The sequence below is a fragment of the Chiloscyllium plagiosum genome, unplaced genomic scaffold, assembly GCF_037043375.1.
Source record: "Chiloscyllium plagiosum isolate Xiang-an unplaced genomic scaffold, Cpla_swu_hap1 HiC_scaffold_2, whole genome shotgun sequence".
Lineage (NCBI taxonomy): Eukaryota > Metazoa > Chordata > Chondrichthyes > Orectolobiformes > Hemiscylliidae > Chiloscyllium > Chiloscyllium plagiosum.
The window spans coordinates 50,574,515-50,590,887 of record NW_028270140.1 but is presented as its reverse complement, the minus strand read 5'-3'; the positions used below and the strand labels follow the sequence as shown (position 1 = coordinate 50,590,887).

Sequence of the window (16,373 nt, the reverse complement as noted above, 5' to 3'; positions counted from 1 at the left end):
TTAACTTTCTAATTTATTCCACAATCTGCAATGCTCGACTTTTTATTTCTAAGTTTCAAATTTCTTTTTTCCTTAGAACATGTACGAAAGAATTGTATTGAGGTATCTTTATACCTAAGCTGTTGGCGTAAGTGGCAACCTGTAAACTTTTCACTGTGCTAATTTGAGTACATGTGACAATAAAGCTAATTCAATTCAATTCAGTTCTTTTCCAGCAAGGGCTCATTCGACTGCTCTAGCTGTCCTCCCTCAACATCATCAGCTTCTCATGGAGCTACAGCAAAACTGCCCATACTCGGTGCCCTTCACCACTGCTGGAGTCAGTTTCAAATGGCACTGGATTGTAAGTCTTCTTGACACGTTTTCACTCAGCTTAGCTCCACTGGACCTGGGATGAAGAAACCTTTGCCCATGAATGCCATTCCAGCAATGTCTCCACTGATGCCAATGTCCTTGCTTCCGATTTCGAAAGCCTAAACAGTAAACAGAGCCTCAAGAAAATCGGTGAGGGGGGAAACTGGAAACGTCAGGCAGAGCTTTGGCTCTTCTGTTGCATAATTTGAATTGAAGGAGGATGTGCATTGGAAAGATTAAAGATTTTTCACTGCATTAAATCTGAACACTAAGTAACAACACCTGAGAGACCATTCCAAGCTTCACAGATAAATCTCACTATTACAGTTAGGATGAGTGCAACATCTTAGGGATTACAAAGAGCTGAAATTGAACTGATACAGTCATTGAATACGTCAAAGGCAAAGGAAGATTGTTGGTCAAGAATTGAGAAACAGGCAAGAATGTTCCTAAAAGACCAGGCCAGATTCTGAGCATTCAGAGCGAGTAACTCACCTCTTGTTTCCCCAAACCTTGTCCACTGGGACTCAGGTCAGGAGTGCAAAGGAATACTCTTCACTTGCCTTAATGAGTGCAGCTCTCAACAACATTCATGAAAACTAACACCATCCAGAACAAGATTAGAGTGGTGCTGGAAAAGCACAGCAGGTCAGGCAGCATCCGAGAAGCAGGAAAATCAAGGTTTCGGGCAAAAACCCTTCATCAGGAATCCTGAAACATTGATTTACCTGCTCATCGAATGCTGCCTGACCTGTTGTGCTTTTCCAGCACAACTCTAATCTTGACTCTGATATCCAGCATCTCCAGTCCTCACTTTTGCCGACCATCCAAAACAAGGCAGTCCATGTGATTGGCACCCCATCCATCTTTAACAGAGAAACCTTCTGCAACTGACACACAGTGGCAACAGTGTGTACAATGTACAAGGTGCACTGCAGTAACTTACCAAGGCTCCTTTGAAAGCACCTTCTAAACCTCTGATTCCTTACCTTGTAGGAGTCCAAGGGAGCAAATGCATGGGAACACCATTATCTAAAATTCCTCTCCAATCCACTCACTATCCAGCCTTCCAACAATTTTGCCATTCCCTTGCGGTCAATGGGTCAAAAGCCTAGAACACCTCCCCACCATCAGATATGTGTGTGCATCTGCACCCCAAAGACTGGAGTTCAAGATCACTACTAACCTCTCAAACGTAATGAGGGATGGGCAAGAAATGCTAGCTGAGCCAGTGATCCCCACATCCCATGGAAGAATACAAATAAAATCAAAACTACATAAAGATTAAGTTTCAAATGTAGATAAGGAATCCGGTGCAGGATGTAATGAAAGACAGAGGTAGGGGAAATTCTTTAGCATCAGGCAAAGCTGCATGTGATGTGAAGATGAGAAAGCTTGAGATTATTTTTGTATTCTAATAACCCAGGTTTAGACACTGATGGTTCCCAGAAGAAAACATAATTGGCCAATTTTTCTATAGCTTCAGCAATTATGACTGTGTGCTTTGAATGAAGAATAAGTGTTGATGAATTTACCACTGATCCGTGACTGTTTTTTTGAAATCTTTCACTTTAAACTTGATAGCTATCTGCCTTATATTGAGAGAGAAATTGACCAGCATCCTACTTCATCGGTATCTGTGCTGGTTGATGACTGCCAGTCAGATGGACTTGGCTGATCACAAGCCTAATCTGAAGGAAATTTGATTGTTGCAGTTTAAATTTCACATGTTGAACAGGGCCTCCACCAATAAACAAATACATAAATTTTAATCAGATATTCATCAACAAAGGCAGTTATGGGGAAAGTCTCACAGCATCTCATTCCTAATTGCTATTCAGTAACTATTGCTAGAACTTCTATATGCATGTGCATCTGTGGACAATGGGTGAACACAGATCAGGCTTAACTCTCATGTTCCCTGCAGTCAAATAACCCAGAAGACATTGGTTATCTTGGCCTGCATGTTAACTTGTCATCCAGGATTGAGAGGGTATCCAGTACATGGACAGCACATACAAAGGAAAAGTCAACACTTTCACAGAGGCCTTGGTTTAAATATCCAGTTACATGAGTTCAAACTCCACCATAGCAATGGGGGAATTTGGTTCATTAAGTAAAAGTATGGAATAAAAACTAGTATCAATAATACTCACCATGGAGCTACGGTACTGCCTTTATAAAAACTCATAGAAACATATTGTTTAGGAGCATGAGTAAGCTATTCGTCCCTTTGAGCCTGATCTACCATTCAATCTGATTATGGCTGATCTGATTATCTCTCAACTTCACCTTTTTTGTCTGACTCTCAAGAACCTTGGCTATCTCGTTCACACATGTTATTAAGAGAAGTCAGTGTAAAATGTTCGCAGGATCTGGCTGATTCTTAACTGTAGCTGTTCATGAAGGCAGCTCACCACTGCTGTATAATGGTTCGAAAGGCTTAATGTTGGACACTACATTAATCTCCCTCCAATCTGGATATATCATACAATCATGGATGGGGGAATTGAGAGATTTCTTTGGATTTTGAAGGGGGCAGATGTGTCATATATATCTCCCAATAGTTTTAGTAACAATGTTTAATTGGTATTAGTATTTACACCTAATTGCCTGTTAAGACATGATCCACTTCTTGTTAAGACACACAAGTGACTGTTCCTCTTTCACAGTCAACCAAATAGAGCCTTAGGCTCAGTCAAGAAAAAGGAATGATAGCAGCATCCTTCTACCCACAAATTACACAATCACCACCTTCTCAACAATAAGTACTGGAGTTGCTAACATTCTGTGAATGATTTTTTTAAAAATTAAGTGGAAAACAAAACCAGTTTCTGTTCTTGAACAAGATTGGGTGAGAAGATTAAGTTGCTGGTTTGTATCATTGAACTGGTGCAAGGATCTGGCAGTTCCATTTATAAGGATTTAAAAACCGACTGCTATAATCATTAAGACGCTTTTCAAAATGGCCATTTTGCTTTTGGAAAGTAATGACAGGGGCACGTTTCCTGTCATTTAGTGAAAACCTGTTTGGAGAATTCGCTTGACAAAACGTGATGGCTGACTCCCATACACAAAAAATACAAGAAGTGCCTTTTCTACATTGAAGAGTTTCAATGTGATAATTTTCCCTCATCAATTTTTCAATGCAAAGTGTTTCATTTTACTGGTACTGAGGCATAAGGAGGATAAATCAAAGCAAACACAAAGACTCCTGTTTGCAAAATGTGCAAATAAGCCAGTGAACTTCAGGCTAGGTGCCACTGCCGATGGAGCTTGAAAGCACTGTCTGATTGCTCTGAGTAGTCGCCCATTTCAAGTCTATAATTTTTTTTGCCCTCTGTTTCTCACAGCATAAAGGCTTTGGAAATGCTTTCTGGACTTGGACTAAAAGCAATCTGCTGCTTGGGAAAATACTGGAAAAAGATTTTTGTAGTTATTCTGTGACAGGAATTTGAAATTAGATCTTTTCAGTATTTGACAGGGTTTCTTTGCTGGTGCCCTGGTTACTGCAAGATTCTTATCCTCACTGCTCATTCCTGTTGCTGACTAAATAAATATTGCAATCTTCCTTGTATTCAATCAGAGAGTATTTGCAACACAGAGCAAAGTAATTTCTGCAAATTTATTTTCAAGAGGATTATGCAATGCTTTATTTTGTTTTTATAATTTCTCTGAATATGATTAGTTGAATTATTTCCCTTTGTCAGGATTTATTGTCTCTGTGCCATTCTTGTATTAAGTCTGAGTTTACAAGAAATACAAGTTGTTAATGTAACAGAATCAAATAGTAGTCAAAACATACTGAGATGAGGGAGCTTGGTTGCACTTGTATTGAGTGCTTGTGAATAATACGGTGATACAATCGTGCTCAATACTGATACAAAGACAGCATGTGAATATCTGTACTTAATGGATATTAGTATGCTTCTGAATGAGAATAAACAGGAAGAGTTACCATCTCAAAGTATATCATAACAGTCTTACTTGCATGAGCTAATTCAAGTCAACCTAACCCTTGTGAAAGGTACACAATATTTTTTTCTGCGCTGCTTCAGAGGAAAACATCTTAGCTTGTTGTCTTGATTGAATTTCTGTTGCAAAGTAAATTGATTCACATTAGATCTATGATCTTGCTCATTTTATTTTCAGAACTTAAACAGAAGGCTAAGATCCAGAATGCATGTCTTCAGCACTGTTGTAAAGAAGCGGAAATAGGATGAGGTTAAGGCGAGAAAGAATAATTAGGTGATACCAGACTTGGGATTTAAAGGCAGTAGATTTTGGCAGAAAAGGCACATTGAGTAAAATAAATTGTTTTATTGCTTGGAGATCTCAGTAATGATTCACTGGAAAGTGCTCGGCAGGTCAAGCAGTATCTCAGGATAAGGAAACAGAGGTTAACATTTCAGGTTGATGACTTATCGTTATTTCTATCAGTTTAACATGTTCAAATGTGAGTACTAGAGAGCCTTTGAACCATCTGTCTATATGTAGTTTTTCTTTATTCACTTGTGGGACATTCATTTTGCTGGCTAGACCGATATTTATTACCCATCATTTGTTGCCCTTGAGAGGACAGAAGGTACACAAGCATGAGAAACTTCTGTTTAGTATTTAGACCAGGGAAGATAATCTGACAAGGTAGCAAGCAGGGTTACATGGTGAAAGCAGGAGAAAATGACACTCAGTGTTTCATTTTCAATAGCGGCATGGTTTAAAGGGATTAATCATCTTTTGTGCATAAATGTTTTCTGTATTGATCATGTTGGTTGATTGATGAGGTATTGATTTTAGGTATGGGGTGCTGAGCCTTGAAAAGTTATTAAATCCCTGTTTAGATAAATGCTTTTGTATGCAGAAATTCTATTAAATATTATTTGAAATATTATTGTTGTCTCTACTGTCAAACCTGTCTGGTTTTAGACTAGTGTCCTTTCTTTACCAAATCACAAAATTGTTGGCACAGAATTTGGCCATTTGGTCCATCATGCCTGGACCGGTTCTGTTACCTTGTGCTAGTCTCCTCCCTTTTCCCCATATCCATGCACAATTTATTTCTAAATCACCATCCAATACCTTCTTGAAAGCCTCAATTGAACCTGCATCCATTACATTTCATAGCACTGCAGTCCATTCCCTAACCATTCATTGTGTGATAAAATGTTTTCTTACATCATCCTTGCTTCACTTGCACAATTTTTTTTAACTCAATGTCTGCTAATTCTTTTCTCATTTCCGAATGGGAACAGCTTCTCCCTATCCAGCCTGCTCATTATTTTCAAACACTTCACCAATCTCTCAGCCCTCTTCTCTCCAAACAGTCCGAATATATCCTTAAAACTGAAGTTTCTCATTCCTGGAGCCATTCACGTATACTAGCTACAAGATGCAACTTGTACAGAGTTTTCCCAAGATCCTAAAAAAGCACCTTCCAAACCGACAACCACTTCATCTAGAAGGGCAAGGACAGCAGATACACCACCACTTTCAAGTTCCCCTCCAAACCACTCACTATCCTGACTTGGCCAGCCCTTCACTGTCACTGGTTCAAAATCCTGGAATTTCCTCCCTAACATTATTGTGGATCAACCCACAACAGGTGGACTGCAGCAGTTCAAGAAGGCAGCACACTACCATCTTTTCAAGGGCAACTAGGGACCAGCAATAAATGCTGGCCAGCCAACTATACTCTTGTACCACAAATGAAGAAGAAAAATATTCTTACAAATCTCCTCTGCGATCTTTCTTGAACAATAAGAAAAAAAACAACATTGCAGTCTGACACAGCAGTGAATCTGCACAGCTACTTCCTTTGTTGTTTGAGTTCAAGTATCCCTGGACAGCAGAGTCTGTCTAAGAAAAATTAACAGTGAAATACACAGCTGATCTTGGAGGAACCTGTGTGGGACAGCTCACAGCACAGGAGAAATTTAGTGCATAGTTCATTTTTAAGTGTAACCTTACTGTAAATCTACAATAGTGAGTAGAGTGGGTTATTTTTTTGGATTATATGCAGTTTTAGATCTCTCTCTTGATTAAAGTTTCAAAAAATATAAAACATAGATACTAAGTTAGCCTGGAGCAGTGTTTCGTAGAGCAGTAAGACTGCTACTTTCTTGGTCTGTAGATTGTTAAGGTGCAATGACGCCTTCAGTAGAGTGATATGCTCTTCCTGTTGGATGTGGGAGATTAGGGTAATCTTCTATGTTACTGATGATAATGTCTGCTGGAAATGTCTTTGTTTTTGAATCCTATCAGATCACATGGATTGGTTGGAGCGTCAGTTAAAGGCAATGAGGAATTACAGGAGCAAGGCGGTATGATGGATGACAGGTATTGAAAGGGAGAAAAACCATAGATACAGTCACAAAGATGGGTGACCTCCAGGAAAGATTGGGGCAGAGGCAGGTAGTGCAGGATAAACCATCTCAAACAAGTATGCAGTTTTAGAAAATGTAAAGGGTAATGGACTCTCAGGGGAATGTAGCACGAACAGCCACATTTCTGGTACCGAAACTGGCCTAATGCAACGAAGGATACAATGTGTTCCAAGTGATCGATTGTGATAGGGGAGCCTCTAGACAGACAAATGCTTCTGTGGCCAAGAGCAAGAAACCAGAATAGTTTGTTACCTTCTGGTATAGTTGGGAAAAGGAACAAATCAAACTGTCAGGGCAGGCAGGAACAAAGCAGGGAATGAAGTAAGACTGATTAATTAAACTGCATTTGTTTCAATGCAAGAAGCCTAACAGGAAAGGTAGATTAACTCAGGGCAAGGTTAGGAACATGGGGATGGGATATTATAGTGATTACAGAGATATGGTTCAAGGATGGACAGGAATGGCAGCTTAATGTTCCAGGATTCAAATGCTACAGGAAGGATTGCATGGGGCAAGAGAGATGGGGAAGTGGTGTTTTTGATAAGGAATAACATTGCAACTCTACTTAGATTAGATTAGATTACTTACAGTGTGGAAACAGGCCCTTCGGCCCAACAAGTCCACACCGACCCACCACTTAGGGAGGATATTCCTGGGAATATGTTCAGGGAAGTTATTTGAGTGGACTGAGAAATAAGAAAGCGATGATCACCTTATTGGATTGTACAACAGACCCCAGTAGTCAGCAGGAAATTGAGACACAAATGTGGAAGGAGATCTCATTTATTTGTAAGAATAATAGGTTGGTTATGGACGGTGATTTTAACTTTTCAAACATAGACTGGGACTGGAGGAGAAAGTGAGGTCTGCAGATGCTGGAGATCAGAGCTGGAAATGTGTTGACTGCCATAGTGTTAGGGGTTTAGATGGAGAGGAATTTGTTAAGGGTGTGCAAGAAAACTTTCTGATTCAGTGTGTGGATATACCTACCAGTGAAAGTGCAAACCTTGATCTACTCTTGGAAAATGAGGCAGATAAGTAACTGAGGTGTCAATGGGGGAGCACTTTGGGGCCAGCAAACATAATTCGATTAGTTTTAAAATAGTGATGGAAAAGGATTGACAGAATCTAAAGGAGAAAGTTCTAAATTGGAGGAAGGTCAATTTTGATAGCATTAGGCAAAAATTTGCAAAAGTTGATTGGGGGCAGATGTTTGTAGGTAAAGGGACGGCTGGAAAATGGGAAGCCTTCAAAAATGAATAACGAGAGTCCAGAGACAGATTACTCCTGTTAGTTTGAAAGGCAAGGCTGGTCAGTGTAGAGAATGCTGGGTAACAAGAGAAAGTGAGGTTTTGGTCAAGAAAAAGGAAGCAGATGTCAGGTATAAACAGAAGAGATCAAGTGAATCCTTAGAAGAGTAGTAGGAGTATACTTAAGAAGGAAATCAGGAGGGCAAAAAGGGGACATGAGATAACTTTGGCAAATAGGGTTCAAGGGAATCCAAAGAGATTTTATAAATACATTAAGGACAAAAAGGGGGGATCCAAGATGGCAGCGACCCAGCAAGTCTGAGTCTACAGTGCTCCTCCCAAGACTTGGGCAAAGTGGGTCACCCACCCCCACCAAACTCACCAAATCATTTAAAATAGTTGTTTAATTTAATTAGTTGTTTAGCATTGAATTTAAACAATTTAATCTTCAGTAAAAATGACTAAAGGGAAGGGAGCCCGCAGCTCTCAGCAAGCAGGAACCCCTCGCCCACCCTCTCCAGTTGCAGCAAAGGCGACCGCAGCCACCCCGGGGGACTTACCTACGGTGGCGAGCCTTGTGGAAATCATCTCCAAACTGGATGCGAATATCAACACTTTTATTGAAGAATCCCGAAGTCGGTGGGACTCACTCTCGGCCGCGCTGCAAAAGCACGACCAAGACATTAAGGAAATCGAGCGCCGAGTTGGAGGGGCGGAGCTAAAGGCCGCGACCTCTGAAACTACAGTGCAATTGGCCGTGGATCGGGTCCGGACTCTCGAACAGCGAGTCCGGACCTTAGAGAATCACATTGACGACCTCGAAAATCGAGGTCATTGAAAAAATATTCGTTTGCTGGGCCTTCCCGAACGGGAAGAGGAAGGCCCAGCTTACAAGGTTCCTTGAACAGTGGCTTCCACAGCTGTTAAATCTGGAGGCTGGATCAGGCAAGGTAAGGGTAGAATGGGCCTATCGGGTTGCAAAACGTAGGCCCGGCTCAAACCAGCGCCCCTGCCCGGTCCTGTTCCGGCTGCAGAGCTATAAGGAGAGGCAGATACTCCTAGAAGTCTCTAGAAATCTTGGAAAAGATCTCCAAGCCATGATCTATAAAGGATCCAAGATCATGTTATTCCAGGACTTTTCCCGCGCTCTGGTCCAAAAGAGGAAGACATTCGATGAGGCGAAAAAGTGTTTAAGGAACTTAAATATTCAGTGCTACTTATGCTACCCAGCGACGCTATGCTTTAACCATGAAGGATCTGTGTATAACTTCGATCGCCGGAAAAGGCCAAGGAATTTTTGGACTCTCTTAGATAAATTGTAAGAGATAATTGATGTTGGTTTGCCTTCCCCCCACTCCGGTTTATATCCCCCCCCCCCCCGCCGTACTGTTTAATATTATCTTGGGGGGTGGGGAGAGGGATTTACTTATTTGTTCTCTACTTAACGATTTTCTCCCCTCCTTGATTTTTTTTATTATTCTATATATATATATATACAGGCCGGGGGGGGTCTAGTTAATGTTGGTGGGGGGAGGTGGTTACCTTATTCTATTTTACCTCCGTCTCCAGGAGCGGGGTTGTTTTCCCTTGTTATTTTGTATTATTATATTTAATTATTACTTGATGATGTTGTAATTTTATAGTTATATATGTTTATACATGGTATTAACACTACCAAATACATCCAGGTGTTGGTGTGGGTGGGGGAGTGGGGGTATGGTGCTCACTGTTAACTCTAACTCTGTAGTATATTTGAATTTTCCTCATCCTATTGAGGAGCACCTGGATCAAGGGTGTGGCACTGGTTGGGACAGGATACGATGGACCTTTGGAAAGGAAGTGATACCCCCTGGGAACAAGGGGAAAAATCTCCATTTAAATACATTTTTTTTAATTTAGAAATAGTTTTTTATTATACTGTTGTGAGTGTATTAGAGAGCCTTTATTTTTGTGAATTTTATATGCTCTATGCTCGGGATGTTCTGGATAGGGTTTCCCCTCCCGAGGGGTCTCGGATTTGCCCGGACGATTGTGGTTGAGTGGTGCACCTGGAATGTCAAGGGGAGTAATTCGCCAGTCAAAAGGAAGAAAATATTATCAAATCTCAAGAAAGAAAGGAGACACACTTGTTGGATAAAGAACACTTGAAATTTGGTAGATTTGATCAGGCCTTTTTTTCTTCTTTTAGCTCAAAAAGCAGTTGTTATTCTTAGTCGGAAGAATTAACTTTCAAAATCCTAAATCAGATAAAAGACGAGTCTGGACGATATATTCTGATTAAAGCCCTTATAAATGGAGAGGAATATGGGATTTTAAATTTGTATTGTCCCCTGGCGCATCCTTTTAAATTTATAACAGAAGCCTTCTCAAAATTGATGGCTCTCGGTGCCCGTCATACAATTATAGGGGGAGACTTTAATTGTATTATGGATCCAGAAATAAATAGGAATTCCCAAGAGAACTGCAGGAGTATCTCCCAGATCTGGACAATTGGTGGATTTGAACAAAGAATTAGGATTAGTAGATGTATGGAGATGTCTTCATCCACAGGGCAGAATTTTTTCTTTTTACTCCAATCCACATAAATGTCATACCAGAACTGATATGTTTTTTTCCCCCTCGATTTTTAAAAATTCCATATCATCCTGTAAAATAGGTAGTATAGCAATTTCCGATCACTCTGCTGTATATATGGAAATCAAGGCGAGGAACAATGGGACATCCCCTCGGCATTGGCGTCTGGACCCCTTCCTGATAAAAGATAGTAAATTTGTAAAGTACTTCTCTCAAGAATTTAAAACTTTTTTAGAAATTAATTCAGGTACGGCTAGCAACCCATCAATGACGTGGGAGTCCATCAAAGCCTACGCGCGAGCTTTGATCATCTCATACTCAGCAACCCAGAAAAAATTAAAGGGAGAACAACAGCATCTGCTCGAAGCTCACTTAAAAGCAGCTGAAACAGCATACGCTGATAGACCTTCTATTATCAAATTGCAAAGGATTACGGCTCTTAGGACAGCTCTAAACACCACGCTTACCCAAACGGCTAAGAGGGAAATATTATTTGCAAAACAAAGGATATATGAATTTGGCGACAAACCAGGTAGATACTTAGCATTTCTTGTAAAGAAAAAAAAGGCCCCTCAGACTATTACGTCTATCAAGGAAAGTACGGGTATTTTGACTCATGATCATAAAAGGATTAACACAATCTTTAGAAAATTTTATTCTGATTTATATAAATCGCAGGATTGTGAAGACAGAACTAGGAGGATGCAATCATTTTTTAAAAATTTGATCTTTCCGGTCCTAACTCCGGAACAGGTATCGGTCTTAAATGCTCCCCTAACAGTCCAAGAAATACTTGATGCAATCAGGCAACTTCAGAGCGGTAAGGAACCTGGTCCAGATGGCTTTCAAGCTGAATTCTATAAAGAATTTACAGGAATATTGGCTGGTCCACTTATGGACATGTATCACTACGCATACAGTCAGGGCTGTCTCCTGCCTTCATTGAAAGAGGCAAATATCTCTCTTATCCTTAAAAAAGGAAAGGACCCAGAAGACTGCATGTCATACAGACCAATATCCTTGCTAAATGTAGATTTTAAAATCCTTTCTGAAAGGTTAGCATTGAGACTAGAAAGGGTATTGCCACATATCATAAAGGAGGATCAGACGGGGTTTATTAAGGGCTGTAGATCATCCAATAATATTAGAAGGGTTTGAATATGATTCAAGCCTGCCATCAAGAAAAGATACCAGGAGTAGTAGTAGTCTCATTAGACGCGGAAAAGGCATTTGATAGGGTTGAATGGTCATATTTGTTTTACACATTGGAAAGGTTTGGCGTTGGAAAGGTGTTTACCAAATGGGTCTCAACATTGTATAGTGATCCCAAAGCAGTTGTGGTTACCAATGGATTAGGCTCGGATAGCTTCAGTGTGGATAGGGGCTGCCGTCAGGATGTCCTCTCTCGCCATTGTTATTTACGCTAATAATTGAACCACTAGCAGAAGCTATACGAGCTGATCCTAATATAATGGCCCCGAGGATTGGTACAGGTAAACATAAAATTACTCTTTATGCAGATGATGTTCTTCCATTCCTCAGTAATCCTCTGATGTCCGTGTCTCACTTAATCCAAGTTATTAATACATTTAGTGCATTCTCAGGCTATAAAATTAATTTCTCAAAATCGGAGGCTATGCCAATGGGTGGCCTTGCTAAGATACCCCACTTAATGGACGGATCACACTTTCGCTTTCGGTGGTCCCTGGAGGGTTTCTTACATTTAGGCATTTTTATTGCCCCAGTATTTGGTCAGTTATACAAGGCTAACTTTGTGCATTTACTGGAAAGGATAAGGCAGGACCTCCAGCGATGGGGAGATCTTCCAATTTCCTGGCTGGGTCGAATAGCACTAATTAAAATGAATGTCCTGCCCCATCTCCTATACCCTATGAGATTGCTTCCGATGATGCTGCCAAGGCTGGCACTATGTAAATTATATGGCTGGTTGGGTTCCTTTATCTGGAATCATAGACGGCCCCTCATTAAGCTGAAGAAGCTACAGCTTCCTCAGGCAAGGGGAGGATTGGACTTCCCAGATTTTAGGAAATATCAGTTAAGTTCCCGATTAAGTTACAAAGCCGATTGGGTCTTGTCTGACCCGCAATCAATCTGGCTGGACATCGAGGCTTCTCAAGTAAAATGCCCACTTATTAACCTTTTATTTCCAGATAAGAGGAAAATCATTACGGATCACTGTAAAAATCACTATAATACTAAACACAATTAAAGCATGGAATATAATGCGGCAAAATGAGGGCAACTCACATAAAACATCCCCCTGTGTTCCGATAGTGGAAGCATGAGGATTTCAACCGTGGGTTACAGATGCCACTTTTAAACTCTGGAGATCCAGGGGTATCTCATGTTTAGGGGACCTATTTAAAGAAGGGGTCCTGATGTATTTTTGAACAGCTGCATCAGAAATTCGGATTATCTAAAGGAGACCTCTTTCGATACTTCCAAATTCGAGAATATATACAGAAGAAGACTATATTATTAGATAGTCTTTATAAATCAGATAGAGAATGTAGAGTGCTACGGCCAAAGGGGGTGTCTTCCGTCAGTACTATTTCTCATTTACTACATGATGAAGTATCGGGAGATATGGACAATCTGCTTAAAACATGGGATCAGGATTTAGGACTAGAAATCTCTATAGAAACGTGGAATGACATTTGGGAAAACACCAGAAGAATTACCATTTGCAACAGAACTCAGGCTATCCAGCTGAAGATACTTCATAGGGCTCATATAGCACAGGATCGATTGGCAAAATTTAAGGCAGGAGCATCTCCAATGTGTCCCAAATGTAAAATAGAGGTGGGCACTCTTGTACATTGCCTATGGACCTGTCATAAGATCTGTAGATATTGGACTAAAGTAACAAGTGACAGAAATTTTAGGAACGGAAATTAAAGTGGACCCTGTATCTCTCCTTTTGGGCTTTTCGAACTTACCCTCCCTCGATATGCATGGGAGGGGATTATTTTCTATTCTCTCTTTCTGTGCAAGGAAAAATATTTTGGTAAACTGGGTCTCCCTGGACTTTCAATTTGGCACAGATTAATTATGGAATGTATTCCCCTTGACTTCCTTACAAATATGGTGCACCGAAAGACCGAATTATTTCATAAAATATGGCAGCCCTTCTTGAATTATATAAATAGAGATATTTCGGCTATCCTAACAAGGGCTTTTATTTAATTGAGATGGCGAACCTGGCTGATCCGGGGCCCCTTGGGAGAGGAATCCCACACGAATACGGGTTTTGTTCCATTTGATGTTAACATCGCATGTATCTCACTATCCGATTTCTGTGTTATCCGTTGATTTTTTTTCTTTCTCTTATTTGAATAATGTAAGAGACTTAATTATACACTCTGGTTAGTTGTAGCTTAGTTGAGTTTAGTTTTTTATCTCTCGGTATTTTTCTTTTGTTAAATTTTGGTTATTATTTATTTAAGATTTAATTGTATGTCAATGTTTGTACTTGAGAGTTTTTTTTATTTTTGTAAACTTGTAAAAATGTTAAATTTCCAATAAAAATATCTATTAAAAAAAGGACAAAAGGGTAACTTTTGAGATAAGGCCCTCAGAGCACTGAGTATAAAAGTTGGGAAGTCATATTGCAGCTATAATGGACACTGGTTAGACCACTTTTGGAATATTGTGTGCATTTCCAGTCTCCCTGCTCTCGGAAAAATATTGTGAAACTTGAAAGGGTTCAGAAAGATCTACAAAAACTTTGCCAGGATTGGAGGGTTTGAGCGACATGGAAACGCTGAATAGGCTGGGGTTGTTTTCGCTGGACCTTTGGAGGCTGAGGGGTGACATTCCTGTTCTTTTTTTTATTTTAATAAACAAATTACAAAACACAGTTTACAAAAAAAAGTTAACATTTACAGCTGTATACAACAGCAATTTTACAAGGGAGAGGAGCAGCAAAGCCAGGCCCCAATCCCTACTGTTCAACCAGTTTACAGGGAGATGAGGACAAACCTCAAATCCCAGTTTCACATATAAAAGAATACAGACCCAGCAAGCCACTGTCCCTCCCACCTTCTGACCACTGTAAGGCAGCCCGCCCCTACACACCTTCTGGTTCTCGGTCCACCCCATGCCCCTTCCAGTTCTCGGTCCGCCCTGACACACCTTTCGACCACCGCTAGGACAGCCCGCCCTGGTACCCGCCCAGGGTGACAGCGACACTCCTGTTCTTTAATGTCAGTCAGGACTCCCTGATTGGACCAGATTAACAGCCCCAATCAAGAATTTATATTCGATGCGATCCACCTGGCCTGACCTTGTGACCATCACTATGGCTGTCCCTCTCTGAGTCCAATGACATGGGCCATTTCTTTTTTTTTGTAGCTCCTCCTGGGCTGTTTTATCTCCTGTTCAGATTTCTCCAATTCTACCTTTGATATTGGCAACCTGTGATTCATAGTAGCTCACCTCTTGCACCCAGAGCATCTTGGAAGAAATTCATTTGCTTCATCAGGTGGCAAAGGCATCGCAGTGGCAACATCCATGGTGTTGATCTCACATTCAGAGGTATCTTAAATGATTGATGGAGATGGAGAACCATGGGTTTTAGAATAGTTGGAAGGCTGGCACAGACCATTTACAAGTTTGCAGCTTTTATATGTGCTTGTTCAAGAACCTCACACCTAAGCTGTCACTCTCACTTCGCAGAGTCGTCTGTCCAAAATTGGTCTTTCTGACTAAGTTTTAGCAATCTCCACCAACACTGCTCCCCCTACATACCCCAAACAGCGATGTCCAGGAATGATCAGATTTCACCTATTGTAGATTGTTCTCCCCATTAGCAATTCTGCTGAAACTGTCCATGTAGTTGCATAAGTGATGGTACTATAATCCTATCGGAACTGAGACAGTTTAATAGCTAATGGAGGTGTAGGCTGTTCCTTTAAGCCTGCATTCGAAGTTTGGACTTCTGTTTCCGCCGGACCAATGGATGATGGAAGATGTGGAGCTGTCCTTACTAATCAACTTCAGGAAATACTCAATTTCCCTGCTGGTAAACAATCTATAATTTACACTTCCAGGAATCCATGGATTGCAAAAGATGCACATCATTTTCTCTATTGCCATCTCTGTGTTTGACGAATGAACTCTATATATGTTCAGCCGCTTTGAAGGGGTGCCACCACTGAAATGGTTTTAAATTTGTGAGACACACTTCCTGTCACAGCTGACAATACCAGACTTTGGATACAGAAAGGTCTTGTCCAGGCAAAACTGAAACAGCTGATGGTGATGGGGAAAATCAAAGGGCTGTCACAATCAGAATCAAAACCTTTCTGGACCTGGAGAGATAAGATCATAGTAGAGAAAGAGCAAGAGTGTTTGTCCCAAACACTTCGAAGGGGCATTCAGAATGACTAAGAATATTAAGCTCCTGAAAGGACCTGCATTGCCAGCATGTAACTGGGTCCAAAGTTGACCCGCCTATTCTCACGGATGTGGGGAGTTACTGGCAGGAAGTTTTTGTTCTTGTTTGCACTCTGGGCAGGACTCCACCAACACGGCTATGTCTGCATCCAAATCTGGCCACCACACATAACTTCTCACCAATACCTTCATTTTGGAAACCCCTGAATGACCCTGGTGAAGTACAGCCAGTTTCTGGAGATAATCTTTGCTTGGGACAAACACTCTTGCTCTTTCTCTACTCTGATCTTATTTCTCCAGGTCCAGAAAGGTTTTGATTCTGATTGTGACAGCCCTTTGATTTTCCCCATCACCATCAGCTGTTTCAGTTTTGCCAGAACAAGACCTTTTTGTA

At 40.7% G+C, this 16,373-nt stretch overlaps 1 protein-coding gene across 23 annotated transcripts in view; it reads left to right on the top strand.

The window, feature by feature from the left end:
• The window catches only part of LOC122562121 (receptor-type tyrosine-protein phosphatase delta), a 2,484,958-nt gene that overhangs the window by 1,797,192 nt on the left and 671,393 nt on the right, over positions 1-16,373 (top strand). The gene's annotated exons all lie outside the window — the stretch shown is intronic.